This window comes from Danio rerio, chromosome 21 (assembly GCF_052040795.2).
Source record: "Danio rerio strain M-AB ecotype USA chromosome 21, GRCz13ab, whole genome shotgun sequence".
NCBI lineage: Eukaryota > Metazoa > Chordata > Actinopteri > Cypriniformes > Danionidae > Danio > Danio rerio.
In genome coordinates this window covers 36781421-36798302 of record NC_141041.1, presented here as the reverse complement: position 1 = coordinate 36798302, position 16882 = coordinate 36781421, and the positions used below count along the sequence as shown (strand labels likewise).

Here is a 16882-nt window from a genome sequence, read left to right as displayed (position 1 = left end):
TCATATTTAGCCCAGAGCCCAGTCCTGTGTCTTTTCTAGTCTCCGAGCCCAGTCCTGTTTTTGCTCCAGCCCCAGAGTCCCTGTCAGTGTCATTTCCAGCTCCAGACCAGCACCACCCAGTTTCTTACCCTGTTAGTCCCGTTATAGCTCCTAGTCATGTAGGCACCTCCCAAGCTCCTTTCCTTATCGGGGGGTCAACTTTTTCGGTAATGTTAGTTTTTGATTCACCGTTCAGTGAATCAAATGTATGTATTTGTTTAAATTACATCTAAATTATTAATAAAATGTATTTAAGTTTTAAGTGTTTATTTCGTGCATTCTGACCTACAGTATTCAATTAGCTACTTCTAAGGTTCCTGTAGGTCAAACTATGCATCTAATTTGACTTTACTTTTAGGTTATATGTAGAAACAAACAGCTATTTTATGAGAAAACAATCATGTAATATCATATGTAAATCATGTAATCATATCTAAATAACTGATAGGTACGATTATGCATTCATAGTGGTATGAACCATTATGGGGGGTCAAATGTATGTTTATATTATTAATTTCATTCTTTATATTAATTTTTATAGATTATAGAATTTTCAGCTTTTTCGAGTGTCGAGGGAAGTCCATTTTAATCCATGTAATAGTATAGTAAAAGAGTACAACATGGATGACACGGTGGCTCACAGCAAGAAGGTCGCTGGTCGAGTCTCGGCTGGGTCAGTTGGCATTTCTTTGAGGATTTTGCATGTTCACCCCATCTTTGCGTGGGTTTCCTCTGGGTTTCCCCCCATAGCTATAGGGGAAATGAGTGAGCTAAACTGTCCGTAGTGTATGTGTGTGAATGAATGAGAGTGTATGGTGTTTCCCAGTGATTGCAGCTGGAAGGGCATGTGCTGTGTAAAACAAAAGGATAGGATCCAAGTGCATTTAATGGTTGGATTGTCATACTGATAAACAGGTGGTAAATAAAGGAACAACCAAAATCACAATTGAACAGGCATAAGGTCAAACACAAGTCCCCATTTAAGTGCAAAATATCAAATGATCAAACAGAAATAAAACAAGAAACTCTGGCATCCTATGGCACACAACACTTGACACAAATAAAAGACTCAATACCAAACTAACTTGTGCAGGGTGTATATATAGTCCAAACTACTCTTGATGACAAGCTTCAGCTGTGTGTGTGTGTGTGTGTGATTACTGAAAAGTGGACACTGGTGTATGTATAGCGGCATGTAGGGATTTGTAGTTCGCCACTGATTTGTAGTTCACCAGCGAACAGGCATAGATCACTAGCGAACGTGTAAATTTTATTTAATAAGAATACCAACACATTCAATGTTCAGTCCAAACAAAACAATATTTTGGGCATTCAGAATGTTCAGTCAGAAACTATTTGTCATAAAATCGTATTCTTTAGTACAATCTTAAAACTGACAGTGTTAATGTTAAGCAAATCAGCACTAGATATGCGCAGCTAAATCCTCCAAATGTTTGCTAAGTGAATGAAAAAACTCCCCATATTTAATATTTCATTTCAAATGGAAATGCACCATCACACTAAACTAAAAGCCTACCGCAAATTTGGCTCACATAGATTTTAAAGGGTACCTATGATGAAAATCATGTTTTGTAAGCTGATTGAACAGAACCCCCGCCCACCGAATTGACCCAGCAGGCACAGGATGTCAACTTGACGCAATAGAGTCTGGCTGCAGATTTGCACTTGCACTTTTAGGCTCGCGTTCTCTGACTCGCATGCTCAGGCAACTGCGTTTGCTTTGCAAGTGACGTCATTTACAATCCCTTCCTGTGGCCGCTTGCATGAAAGTCCTTCAGTAATTTAACTTCTAATCTGTCACCCTTAACATTACCTAAGTGCCTTTTTTTTCTAAGCGTTTCACAGTAGTGTCTGGCAACATATGACGACGGGTGGTTGTTATGTTAACAGATTGTAACAAACCACAAATGCTTGCCTTACAACAGCTCTGCAGCACATATCATCTGTGCCTCTTTCTTTCCAGTAAGCTATCAAGTCAATCTTGATGTTTGGAGGACCTATAAAACTGGGCTGGGATCATGTAGAGACTTTTGAAGATGAACTGAAACTGCAATCTCATATGGATGCACTCCTGCGCAGACGTCCTAACTTATCAACACGTACAGTATTTATTAGTTTAATTATTAAATGGTTTTATTAAATTATTTATGTTTAGTCCTGTGAGTCTTTTATCTAAAACATTTTTTGGGTTGTGAATGTTTGCATTTTGAGTGTCATTTGTTCATTTGAGAGAGCTGATTAGGTCCCTTAAATGTTTTAAGAGGAAATGGTTACTAAGGACTAAGGAGAAATACTTAACGGCAGCCTTAAGTTGATTTTTTTTCTTTTTTCCCCATTGCAACCCAACTTTTACTAAGGGGCCCTTAATCTTTAACTGAGTGATTTTTTAAATTAGGGATTTTCAAGCACATGAGCCCTGCACTCTTCTGCCAAGTCACTTGCATCAACATCTGCATTCTTGCTTGCAATCGTCCTGGGACCTGCTGAATAAAGAATAGTTTCCCAAGTCTTGTTGGAATCATTGCTGTAAGTCCATAATGTATATCTGTCAGTTGTAATACTACAACTCCTTGAAATGTTTAAAATAACAGCTAAAATTCAAAATTGCTTTAGCCTGTTGCTTTTTTATTCATAACTGTGGAGGAAACCTTAGTGTGTATATTTAGACCTGATAGTTAATATAAATGAGTAATAAGCTTTGCCGGCAATTGTATGTTATGTTAATAGTAGCCTGCTTTGGTACATTTACATTGAACATATGATCATATGATGATTACACAAAACGTGGGTGGGGGGCAACTCCATCACTGGAAACGCAAATTAATTGTAAACTTACCTTCGGTTTATTTGTGCTGACTGCAAGTGACGTGACAGGAGAGTGCAGGGGTCGATTGTAAATGACATCACTTGCATGGGAGCCGGAGAGTGCAAGCCCGAGTGGAAACCTTAAAGGTACAAGTGCAACTCTGCAGCAAGATTCTTTTCACATGACGTCATATTGACGTTGTAACCCAATAAACCCCAAAGTTGTGAGGATGTTGGATTTTGTTTGGAAATAAAAATTGGGTTGACGTCAGAACCCAATGTCAGGCCGATGTCAATGTCTAATGTCCAACCTAAAATCAACCAACTGAGTTTCAACCTTGATCTTAAGTGGACGTCGCCAATATGACATCTATCAGAAGTTGAATTTTGGTCAATTTCCAACACAACCTAGAATCAACCGAATATTAAAGCAATCTGATGTTGTTAATGGACGTCCAAAAAATGTCAGTACAATTATAAAAGAAGATGCTTCAATCCCGGATTGTGGGCATTCAGTCAGTTTTTTTTTTGTACATTAACAAAACGAATATCCACACAGCAGTGCATATTAACGTGTATCTTGTCACATTTGTCAAACAAAAACAGCGCAAAGATAAACATGCAAACTGTGTGTGTCTGTGTGTGTGTTGGGAGGGGGGACTTTGTAACGACTTTTTTTAAGTGACTTATCTTAAATCTTGAAAAAGATTCCCATTTGTAATATTTTTTGTCTATTCAAAACATGTAAATGGTAGAGACGTTTGTGCACAATATGCACAAAACTGCAAAACGTCTTGACACATTTGTATCTGACATTGGTGAATGTCATCGGAAGATATTCTGAAGAATGTTGGAAAAAGCAGCTATTGGAGACATCCATAGTAGGAACTGTTTTCCCCCAAAATTCTTCATCTTCCTTTGTTCAACAGAAAAAAGAAACTCATACACATTTGGAACATCTGGAGGATGAGTAAATGATGACAGAATTTGCATCTCTTTAAGTTTTGCTTAACAGACATGTACAGAGCACAACAATGAGCTTTTCTCTTAAACAATGGCAATGAATCAGTGACATCAAAAGGTGCACTGAATGAACTCAGTAGCACTCTTGCAACAGTTCTCGATGTTTTCCAGATCACCGTGCACAGGCACAGAGTTTACCTTCCTGGTTTTGATAGATGACAAATGGGGTGTCTATAATCTAAAACCACCCTGGAGGGACAGCGCCCGTCACAGTCATTCCTTCATCTGCCAGGCTCATGGTACCGGCTTGTTGCCATGGTAATACTGTCTGGTGAAGCAGTCGGAGAGCCATAGAGTCCTAATTGGCTTCAGTCCTGGGTGAGATTTTGAATGGCTGCTTCTGTGCCATGCTCTTGTTTTGGATTAACTGTTGAATACTGATGAAGTATATGCTACTTAAAATATGTCCTGAAATGCCTTTTTCATTTATAATGCAGTGTTCTCGGAAGTACACATCTAATGTTTTTAAGACTTTTAAATCAAAAACAAATCATCAATTAGATTGGAACATTTTTGGACCTGTTTGGAACACATCTTGAGTGAGTGTTTCAGATTGTAGACAATAAAAGAAACATTCACTGGTGTGATTGGCTTGAAGTTTTGCGTACATTTTTAAAGGTTGATAGAACCGCTGATGTAAAATTTTAAATCCCTTATAAAAAACCATGTAATAAAAGACAATGCAAGTCTGAACACATGATGAAAATATAATGGTCACACTTTTGTGGTGCATTATTACTATCAGATCCAACATATTCGTGACAGCCGACATCATCTTACTTTCAATCTTTCTGAAAATCCAGCAGCAATTTGTGGTATATTTATAAATTAATCTGCACTTAAATTAAGTGAGGGGGACGCAGTGGTGCAGTAGGTAGTGCTGTTGCCTCACATCAAGAAGGGATGGCTCAAGCCTCGGCTGGGTCAGTTGGTGTTTCTGTGTGGAGTTTGCATGTTCTCCCCGTGTTCATGTGGGTTTCTCTGGGTGCTCCAGTTTTGCCCTCAAGTCCATAGACATGCGGTACAGGTGAATTGGATGAGCTAAAATGTCCATAGTGTGTGCGTGAAGGAGTGTGGATGTTTCCCATTGAAGGCTTGTGGCTGGAAGGGCATCTGCTGTGTAAAACATGTGCTGGATAAGTTGGTGGTTTATTTCACTGTGGCGACTCCAGATTAATAAAGGGACTAAGCCAAAAAGAAAATTAATGAATGAAAATGAAGCGAACAAAGGACCAAGTTTCTACTGATGCAACTGAAACTTCATTGAAGGTTCCATAGAAAAAAAAAGTTGACTCAACTTAAAATTGTAAGGCAGCTTGCTGCTTTTTTGCATTAACTCACACTTGACTCAATTTGAGTAAACTCAAATATCTTTTGAATCTGATTGCTTTTTCAAGAATTTACACTTAGCTGATGTTTGATAATAAAGCTAGTTTGGCGTGCTGTCCCGGGAGAAAGCCCTGAGCTTATAAGATTCTCGAGCCCTGGGTTCCCTCCCGTTGCAAGTCGAGAGGGGAGTTTGAGCTCAGGTAGATCTCGATGACTCCCCCTCTTGCTTGTTGTAGCTAAGTGTCAGATATGGATGCTGAAAGGTGTACTCAGAGTTTAGCTAAAGTATTTGGATTAATTGTTTAGAGAGTGCTTGTTTTTGAACTGTGGGAGGAAACCAGAGGACCCGGGGAAAACCCACGCGACTACTGGGAGAACGAGCAAACTCCGCACAGAAATGCCGTCTGGTTTGGAAAGGAATTAAACCAGGGGCATTCTTGCTGTGAGGCAAGAACGCTAATTGCTGGCCACCATGACGCTCATTTGAAAGGAGGGAAAGTAGGGTTGGGTGGGGGGGGTTTCTTCAAGACGAAGATATTGAGATGAGAAAATTCTGGTTATTTATAGTGAGTTAAGGATCGTCTGATAGGATAATCAGTCATTAGCTTAAGTTAGGTCCTGTGGAGTTGAAGCTAGGGGGACTCCATGGGAGTCTGAACTAAGGGAGTGAGGGCCTATGTGGAAGGAAGAATAGGGTAGTGGATGAATCAACACTAGAAGAAAGACAGATAGCTGTAAACTTATGCTGAAGGAAGAAAATTAGCGAAGGAACTCAGAGAGGGGGAGAAGTGAGAGAAAAAGATTTTGGGGGGGGGGGGGGGAGGTAGCAGAAGCGCTCGACGCTGTAAGAAATAAAAGAAGGAGCGCATAAACGCCAGAAGGGAGATAGAAAGAGGGACGGAGGATCTCAACGTCAGAAAGAAGTTTTTTTTCTTCTTTCTAGTAGCTGGGGAGGGGAAGCGATTGACTTCTGCAGGAGTCGAAGCTCGGGGTAACTCCTGTGGGAGTTAGAGCTGTGGGGGCGATACTCTTGCTGGAGTCTGGGAAAGGGGGGGGGGTGGTGATGACTCGAGCGAGAGGTGGCCGGGGCATGAGAGGAGGGACTCACACAGAAAAGAGAAGCGGGGGGAAGGGGGAAGGAGTTTGGGAACGGAAAAGGGGATTAGAAAAAAAGGGGGGGACGGAAGAGCGGAATTACTCAACGCTGGAAGTAGAAGTAATAGTAAAAGTGTGGGGGTGGGGGTTGCTGGGGGGGTGGGGGTTGGGTCAGTGAGACTCCTGCGGGATCCGAAGCTTGGGGCGACCCTTGCGGGGATCAGAACCATGGGGGGGGGGGTTGCAGGGTCTAGCAAGAGATAGGAGGAAGGAGGGGTCGATGAGGGCTCTTGCTAGCGTGTGGCTGCTAAGGGTTAATATGTAAATGTAGTGCCCCCTCCTCCATCTGGTTTGTTTTGCTTTGCTTGACAAAAAATGAAAGAGTTTCTTTATTTGTCAAAGTCAGATCAGATACGGTGGGGTGGATGGAGGGGTTAAAGTTAAATGTTATGGTTAATTCAGAACATCTTAGGAGGCCAAAAAGCCAGGGTGTACATAGCATCGAGGGTGCGGGCTGTGTGTGTGGAAAGGTCTCCTTAGCGTAGTGTGATAAAGCAGGTAGCTTTGGGCAATATCATTTCTGGACAGTGTGGGACTGATGTTGGATGGGGATCCGCATCTGGAGCCAGTCGCCAAAACTTCTGGAAAGAGAAATGAGACAGAGTCAGCAATTGATTTTTGTAACCTGATACATGTTCAGCAACTATACAAAACTGTTCATTGGCTGTAGTCCAAGTTTAGCGCCTTAATGTTGCATTGGACAACCGCTTCAGTGTCACAGTGTACAAGGATGCTAGATGCAGCCCATTCGTTGCACCGCAAGATAGCCGCAGCGACGATGGGATATAGTTCAAAAGGGGATGATTGTTGGTTCTCAGGATTTCGAGCATTATATCCCCTGAGGTAATATCCCCCGAAACCAACTGAAGGGGCTCAATAAAGAAATTAGATCAGATATGGTGGGGTGGATTGAGAGATTGAAATTTGAGGTTAGTTTAGAACAGGGTTTTTCAAAGTCTAAGACAGTGGGCCTCCCTTTTGACACAACTTATCCATTGGCGGCCCCCTCCTCCCAAACACGCCCGCACGCCCGCACGCACGCACGCACGCACGCACGCACGCACACACACACACACACACACACACACACACACACACACATACAGTATATATATATATATATATATATATATATATATATATACACACAGTATATATAAAGACACAGACAGATGTCAGACTGTTAACTCAATTTTATCATCATTTGCATGAAAGTGCAATTATTTACAGAGTAATAACAAGTATTTTAATATAACGTTTTTAAAACTAGGATGATGGTTCAATATGAATAGAACAGTTCCAAGAACTGTCCATCCCAGTCAAAACAGTGGAAGTTTAGTGGGTCTCATGCTGTCATTAGCCAAAATATTTTGACAAACCACACATAAAGCTCGTGGTTCATCAGCTGGTCCTGTCCACGTAAATCATAAACTCAAATACTGATCATCATATCGTTGTCTTTTGGGTTTAAGCCCTGAACTTGAAGGCTTTTGTGACGAGGGGGCGTGGCCGAGCGCCGTGGGAACGGAGTGAGGCCACCGCGTAAGTGGATACACCTGCGGTTCGCACCTGCCTCAGATCCCACGGAAGGAGCTCTGGATCATAAAAGGAGAAACAAAGGCAGAGGAAGCCGAGAGAGGACCGGACCCGGACATTTGTGTGACATTACTTTTGCTTTCAGTTTGACGGCAGTCTCCGTGAGGATCTGCCGTCCGTTTGTTTTGGTTTAGACGGAGCTGCCGTCACTGTCATTAATAAATAACTTTAAAACTGCGTCGGTTCTCCGCCTCCTTCCCGGCGGCCAAAGGGCCGTGAACTTCATTACAGCTTTGAATCGGGGTGGGTCTCAGAAACCGACCCATTGTATTAGCAGGCATATACCTGTATTGGCGGGCTTGCCAAACAGAAGCGAATTCACAACTATGGCCTTCTGGTAAAGGTTTTCTTATATTTGACGTATTATTATTTTTTTGCTTTGTTTAATTAAAACGTTTAAATATAATAAAAAATACATATAATAATTAAACTTAATAATTATATTTTTATTATATTATATTTTTCCCGCGCCTCCCCTGACATGCTCTGGCGCCCCCCAGGGGAGGCGCGCCTCACACTTTGAAAACCCCTGGTTTAGAACATCTCAAAAATCAAAAAGGCTAGTGTGAACATGTTAGGTTTGGGCTGTGTGAGTGGAATGTATCCTTTGTGAAGAGTGTGAATGTATTTGGAACTGGTGTGAAGTGTAATAGGTTGGATGGGGGTCAGCTTCTGGAGCCAGCAGTCGTGATCTCTGAAATTGAAAAACAAAGGGAGTCAGAAATCAAATCTTTACAACATGATACATGTATGGCAGACATGAAAATAGTTTTAGCTGATATCCATGCAAGGCATCTTAATAAGGGCATGGACGACTGTGAATGGAAGGACCTTAGTTAATGCATGGTCCGATAGATTCGTTGATACGATGTGCAAGGATGGTAGGGGTGGGCGTTCGTCCCCCCACAGCATGGCAGATGGATGGAGAGCTGAGGGTATAGGGAGTGGCTTGTCTGGTAGTCCTGGAAAACTGGTACCTCTTGAAGACTGAGCCGGTGAAGTGATAGTGAAGTGGAGTTTAAACTTCTATTTACAACAGTCAAGTGGGAATTTTGTTTCTTTGCCGTTTTTACATCCGACTGACTTGCTATATAATCATATATATGACACTTGTATATCAACACGTGAATCACTGGCGTATTGCAATTGGACTTCTGTGCTTGATGGCATAATGTTTTCCAATAGCTGGCTAATATTTACTGGTTGGGTAATAATCTTTTCAGAAGTTAAATGGCTATTGATTTTTTTTTTTATTATTATTTTATTATTATTATTATTAATTCAATTATTATATTTATTTATTTATTATTTTTATTTATTATTATTGTTTATAATAATATAAATTATAACTCGTCCTCGTGCATGCTTCCACACACACACACACACACACACACATATAACCCTCCTCCAGACGACATTGCGCACACGCACACACACACACACACACACACACACACACACACACACACACACACAAATAACCCTCCTCCGGACGACAACGCGCGCACACACACACACACACACACACACACATTACACTCCTCCACGGGAACGTAAACAAAGCAGCACGCGTCTTGTTATCAAGGCAACTCGTATGAAGCACTATGAGTCGACTCTTTTTTTAGATGAATCAACAGTTTTAAACACTGTACTCTTACAGATTTAAGCCTTAGCTGGATATTTCACTTTACTTAGAGCTTAGTTACACACTACATGGAGGGGCATTTTCAAAAACCGATAATATGGGCTCTTTAAAAGCGATGTCACCACTTAGTAAAACTGTAAATGGAATGTTAGTAATTGGCTTTACTTTAATCCATGATTAACATTTTGTTGTAATCTTAACTCTACTGGATTCACAAGCGTGTCTGGCCAAGTTCATTCATAAGCTCTTAGCAACAGAGTTGAGAGAGAGGGCGGGACCATCTCCAGTTTTTTAGAGTTCATTGGATGGTGACACTTCTCCTTACAGCTATTGGCTTAGGAGTTTCAGCCAGGCCATGCAAAAGGTACAAAAGCCCGGCGGCCATTTTGTTGATCAACATTGTATATGACTAGAGCTGCTGCTCTGCTGAACACATTCCAGCAAACAAGCTGTTAAAAGATAGATCGCATGTGTACTGCTAGGAGAAGGTGAGGGTTCAGTTTCATTGCAATAGCTTTGGAGTTTTGGCTTATATCTTGCTGGGGAATAGGGTTGAAGACACAGCAGATGCGTTGTGAAGGCACTTTAAAGTGGAAGGTTTTGGTGTTGTTGTTTCAGCTGTTGATGAAATTGTTGGAGTTGTAGTTGTAGTTGTTTGAAATGGTAGTAATATCAGTTGTTGTTGCTGTAGTTTGTATATTGAAGCTTGTAGATTAAAGCTTGTAGATTGAAGCTTGTAGATTGAAGCTTGTAGATTGAAGCTTGTAGATTGAAGCTTGTAGAATAATGCTTGTAGATTGCAGCTTGTAGATTGTAGCTTTTAGATTGTAGCTTGAAGCTTGTAGACTGTAGATTGAAGCTTGTAGCTTGAAGCTTGTAGATTGAAGTTTGTAGCGTTTGTAGCTTTTGTAGTTAATGAGCAGAGCATTCTTCAAGACGAAGATATTAAGATGAGAAAAGTCTGGTTATTTATAGTGAGTTAAGGATCGTCTGATAGGATAATCAGTCATTAGCTAAAGTTGGAATAGCTGTGAACAATCATGAGCATGTGATCCTCTCGAAATTTGTTTATAAATAAACTTCACAAAATTCGAAGTTGAGTCAACTTTTTTTTTTTTTTACATAGCTGAATAATAAGAGTTTGTTACAAGTAAACAAGTAAATGATGTACTGTTGTATTGAGGAGGTTGAGGCTTTGTTAGAATGCATATGCTGAAATTTATTAAAGGGCTTACACAGAGACATCAACATGTAAACAGGCAAAGAGTCGGCAACAGGTGAGCAGTCCAGATAATTTAACAAACACAAGGGCAAATCCAAAAGGCGTAGTGATAGGGCGGGCAAAGGTTCAATGCAAGAACAATCAGTCCAAATCAGATCAAAAGGGCAAAGGCTGAGAAGGTAAGTGATCAGAACAGGCAGCGTCATACACAGGATAGCAGTCATGAGGGTCACTTTGAACAATGCATGGAAAGGCAGGTAAACAGGCAATATTTTGCAAAGTAACATGAGGTGCATCCCAAATCGCATACTTATGCACTATTCTACGCCATTTTGTAGTATAAATAGTGTAAGTAGTGCGTTCACACTGAAAACTCTAAAAATAAGTACACTTTAATAACCTGGATGATGCACTCATTCGACCGTTAAAATACAAAGTGGAATAATGGACACTTCACGCACCCAGCGACCGCAGCTTTGCTCATGTAGCGGAAGGGGCAGAGCTATCAGGCGCACATGCTTGGATAACTATTTATTTTGGATGGTGAAAGCAAAAATCAGTTATTCACTCATAAAATGTCATGTTTCATTGCTAGATGTATAATTTATGAAGAATTATTTAGTGGCATATTTTTGATGAGTGGTTGGTTTTAATCTTTACAATAAACATCAGTTTTATCTAAACTATAAACTGTTAACCCAGTACTTCTGTGTTATTTGACTGTTTGTAACGTCATAACTAACTCAAAAGACTAAAGACTTAATCTTTTTTTTAATTTTCGTTTTCAGATTTGAATGCAACAATTGGAAGAATTAATAAACACATACAAATCACCATATTTTATAATTTATTGCATGGGTGTTGAGATCCCGAATGAAACCCACCACATTCGGAATAACCAACCACAACTTCTTTCATCATTATTATAATGTACAGGAAAGCCTAAATTTTTTCATACATGTGATTTCATGAGAGAGTTCTGGATGCAGACCTGGTGCAGTGCAATCTGAGCTGCATCCAATGCTTTTTAATGCACTCACCTAACCCCACCCCTAACCCTACACGTCACAGTGCATTGTGTCTGATATTGTACCGCTAAGTCATGCAATCTCAGCTTGCATCATAAAGGCTGCATCCAGATACTATTGGATTTCACTGACACGAGATGTGATTTCTCTGAGGTCATTACAATATTAGGATTCATTTACCAGTCGAAACACACATAGCCTTGTGGATTAATACATTTTATACATCAGCAGGCTATGTGAACAGTGTGTTGTGATCCAAATGAACTACACTCTACACACTTGTGTGTGTGTTCAGAGAGAGCAGGAAATGACATAAGCAGTGTTGTAGCAGCTAGAGTTATTATTCATGAATATTCCAAAATTGATCAAATCCAAACTTTTCATTTTACGGGAAATTCCTGTGCTTATAAATGAGCATAAAACCTTTTCTGGAATTTTTTTTTAACTTACCAAGAAGTGGAAGAAGCAGAAGTGGATCAATCCTCTTACTGGAAAGCGGAGTTTAGATACATTACTAATTATTATAAAGTTGTACATTAAACAACATGCTTTAACAGATAAGCTTCATTACAGGCCTTTTCAGACCAACAAGAAAGATTTAAATGCTGAAATGTACATGATTTTTTATTGTGCCATGACCTTATAAATCAAAATATCAAGCTAATTTTTAAATCTTATTTCATGCCCTCTTTAAAACTCAACTGAGATGCAGGGCTGAAAGCAGAATCCATTTTCTTTGTCTGTTTCTGCTGCCTTAGCCTGACTATTTATCTGTGTCCATCTCTGTATCTCTCGTTCTCGTAATCTGTCTTCTGCCAGCAGATGCAGAATCAAGCAGGCCGATTGTTTGATGAGTCTCTGTCTGCTGTCTTCTAGATGCTGACATTTGCGCTAATCTTATGTTTGAGGTCAGATCTACCTCAGCCGGTGGCCTTCTTCTAGTTGACATGACATTTTATGTGTCCTGCTGGGTAACGCACTGTACTTTGGTTCCTCTAAAGCTTTTTTTCATGTAAAAAAACAACATCAATAACAAAAATTACAATATTACTACTAATACCAACACCACCACTACTACTATACTACTGCTACTACTGCTAAAATTGCTAATACAATTATTTAATTAAGTTAATATTTTAATTAAATAAAGTTTGAATATTCATATTATAACAATTTACTATTGATTAATGTTATATGTGTTATTACAATATTATGACTGTAATATAGTTGACTGTAATATAATATTGCAAATGCACAATCTAGTAATAATAATAATAATAAAAATAATAATAATAATAATAATATTAATAATACCATGTTATTTGATTCCTAATTTAAAAGAATGTACTTATAAAAATGTTGTACTGTTTATTTAATACATTTTTAATAGTTAAATTAGTTAATTCATGTTGTTCATGCTTTTATCAGCAGTATGTTGGATTACTGCAATGGTCTTCTCACTGGTCTTTCCAAAAAAGACAGTCAGACAGTTCATCCAGGACGCTGCTGCAAGGATTCTGACCAGAACCAGATAATTAGAGCACATCACACCTGTCTTTAGGTCTTTATACTGGCTCCCAGTTACATTCATAGAGTTTAAAATATTATTACTTGTCTATAAATCACTAAATGGCCTAGGACCTCAATACATTACAGATATTCTGACTGAATACAAACCGAACAGATCACTCAGATCTTTAAGATTACATAAACTAGAAATTACAAGAGTTCATTCAAAGTAGGGTGAATCGACTTTCAGTTTCTGCGCCCCTCACTGCTGGAATCAGCTTTTAGAAATGATCAGATCTGCTCCAACATTAGGAACATTTAAATCATGACTGAAAACACTGTTAAGCTGTGCCTTTATTGAATGAGCACTGTGCTACAGATCACACTATGGTGAATTTCTTTACTTTTTTCATACCTTTTATAACCTGTTTTAACACATTTTAGTTTGTTTTAGTTAGTCTGTTTTTAATCTTTATTTTTCATTTTCTTATACTTGTCTTTTTTTTAAATTGCCACTGTTTGAAATGTGCTATATAAATAAACTTGCCTTGCCTTGCCTAGTAATAGTTATTATTAGTAAATAACTATTATTAACTAAATTTATCAATTAGAAATACATTTACATAAACTGAATTTATATATTTGGTTAACTATTGTTTGTGTTACTATTCATATTAATATATGCATTTATAATTTAATAATTTATAATTATTATTGTTATGAATGCGTACATAGCGAGTTAAAAAATGCAGGCTTTATTAAGTAAAGGGATGGCCAGACAGGAAGGGTCCACAGGAACAAACAGTAACATAAGGGTCATCAAAAGCAAAATCCAGAAAGGCAGGCAATGGTCAGGGCAGGCAGCAAACACTATTAAAAAATCACAAAACCAAAATCAAAAAAACTAAACATGGATAAACACCAAAAGCTAGGAACCAGGAAACTGCTGGGTAAATAGTCCTGGTATCTAGTCCTCATGAAATTCAGCTGTGTGATTGCAATCAATGGTGAACAGGAACTGGTGTCTTTAAAGTGCATAATGGAATATGTTGTCCGGTTCAGTATCAGATGTGATGTGTAGAGTGCCTGTAGAGTATGTCTGGCGGCCACTCAACTTGGCCACTGTGACAGTCATTTACAGAACATACATTCCTAATATTTATAGAAAATAAATAATATAAATTCTGGCCTCATAAATTGAATGCTTTAATTTTTTATTTTAATTATTTATAAATTGTTGTGAATATAATTACTGTATAAATGTTCATTAGTATTATATAATGTTCATGAAACAAGCACAACCTTTAATAGACTGTATTTTGACAACAACAACAACAACAACAATAATAATAATAATAATAATAATAACCAATATGACTTTTTACTGACCATATACTGTAAAAGGCACTGTATAGCAGTTTATTTTAAATGAAAAATAATGAAATATTGAAAATATTTATATTTAAAAATGAAATATTTATAATACATTTTTTAAAATAATTAACCTGTGCTTCAAAGGTACATTTTATTTGCTTTCACTTTGTTAATTTTACTGTAGCTTCACTGTTCTGATTTAGATCTCTGTCTGGATTGACCAGTACGAGTGCATATGTTTGCATTCAGGAGTTTTGAAAGGTGTTGATGAGTCATTTCAGTGAAGGAAAGGACTATAAGAGCACAGCAAACAGATGCAGTCAGCCTGAGCTCTGTCTGTCAAAGCCTGAGATTATTAAAGGCATTTATGCAGTCCAGGTTCTCAGCAGTCAATAACAATGGAGGTGTAAATCTTCTCATATAAACAGAACGAGCCCACAGATTATTTATTTCAAGCAGCGAGGCATTTGTGAATTCATTTAACAAACATCAATATTTCACTTTCAACTATGATTAACGCAGAAAGAGAAATACCCAAGCCTGCTTCAAAAGCCTGGTGCTTTAATAACCTGGCTCCTTTATGCTGTGATGATTCAGAGACAGAGTTCTACAACACATTTCACTTCGTTTGTGCTTTTCCAATTCATTATGAGACCTTGTTTTTTGCTCTGACAACTTTTAATATTGAAAAGTTTTCTGATCTGACTGAAAGTATGTACAGTTGAAGTTTTTTATTAGCCGTCCTGAATTATTAGCCCTCTTTTATATTTTTCCCCAATTTCTGTTTAACGGAAAGAAGATTTTTTTTATCAACAAATTTCTAATTTTAATAGTTTTAACAACTTATTTCTAATAAATTACTTCTTTTATTTTTGCCATCATGACAGTACATAACATGTTACGAGATATTTATTTGAAATATTAGTATTTAACTTAAAGAGCAATAAAGATGTAACTAGGTAAATAGGTTAACTAGGCAAGTTGGGGTAATTAGTAGGCAAATCGTTGTATAACAAAGGTTTGTTTTGTATACAATAAAAAATATATATATATTGCTCAAGGAGGCTAATAATATTGACCTTAAATTGTTTTTTAAAAATTGAAAACTGCTTTTATTCTAGCCAAAATAAAACAAATTAGACTTTCTCCAGAAGAAAAAATATTATAGGATATACTGTGAAAAATACCTTGCTCTGTTAAACATCATTTGGGAAATATTTAAAAAAGAAAAATTCCCACGAGGGCTAATCATTTTGATTTCAAAAGTATATCTGTACAATAAACAAAGAAAATGTAGAAAATGATTTAAAGGAACTAATGCAGACAATATGTTGTGTCTAATAAGTGTAAATAAAAGTATCTCTTCAAGATACCATTGTTGAATATTAAGATCCAGGTCTCATGAAAAAAAAAAAAAAGAGTGGTGAAGGGTGACAGTATCTTCAAATCTACTTTGCAAAAAGTAAAAGCCTCATCTTCATCACAAACTCTGTGAATGTTCAAGTTTTCTCTTATCAGTTTGTAGTTTTTATCAATATTTAAGTAGTAGGCAAAACTTGTTTTACGCTGTTCAATTCAATTGCGTATTCAGTTTGTTCCACTGACAAAAAAGTTCTCCGAAAAATATTCATGGCCTTATGACAATCATGTTTATGACAGATTTATGATAGGTTATGTTGTTTTGGGGCAGCACTGTGGCTCAGAGTATAGCACTGTCACCTCACAGCAAGAAGGTTGCTGATTTGAGTCCAGGCTGGGTCAGTTGGCATTTCTGTGTAGAGTATGCATGTTCTCGTCATGTTCGTGTGAATTTCCTCCAGGTGCTGTGCTATAGTTGAATTGAATAAACTAAAATTGGCCATAGTGAATGTGTGAATGAGTTTGTATGTATGTTTCCCAGTACTGGGTTGCAGCTGGAAGTTCATCCGGTGTGGAAAACATATGTTGGATAAGTTGGCGGTTCATTCCACTGTGATGAACCCTAATGAATTAAGGGACTAAGCCACAGGTAAATGAATGTAGAAGGCATTTTAACTTTACACTGAACACTGAAGTAAAGAAGCCTGTATTTTACATCGATATTAATGACCTCTTCTTATTCCTCAATCAACACATTTCCAACTCCATTACATTTTA

General features: G+C 38.1%; 1 protein-coding gene and 1 long non-coding RNA gene across 4 annotated transcripts in view; both read left to right on the top strand.

Moving 5' to 3' along the window:
• The window catches only part of LOC147838906 (uncharacterized), a 42330-nt gene that overhangs the window by 3464 nt on the left and 21984 nt on the right, over positions 1-16882 (top strand). Inside the window, exon 4 of one of the 3 annotated variants that reach the window (XM_087301674.1) lies at positions 2024-2159. The exons of 1 other annotated variant lie outside the window; for it this stretch is intronic. The gene's annotated coding sequence lies outside the window, so the exon portion shown is untranslated. Of the gene's footprint in view, positions 1-2023; positions 2160-10008; positions 10102-16882 lie in introns of those variants that run through there. One more of the 3 variants, XM_087301675.1, reaches the window with a different exon arrangement.
• zgc:194629 overlaps positions 1-16882 on the top strand; it is a 30830-nt gene that overhangs the window by 3503 nt on the left and 10445 nt on the right.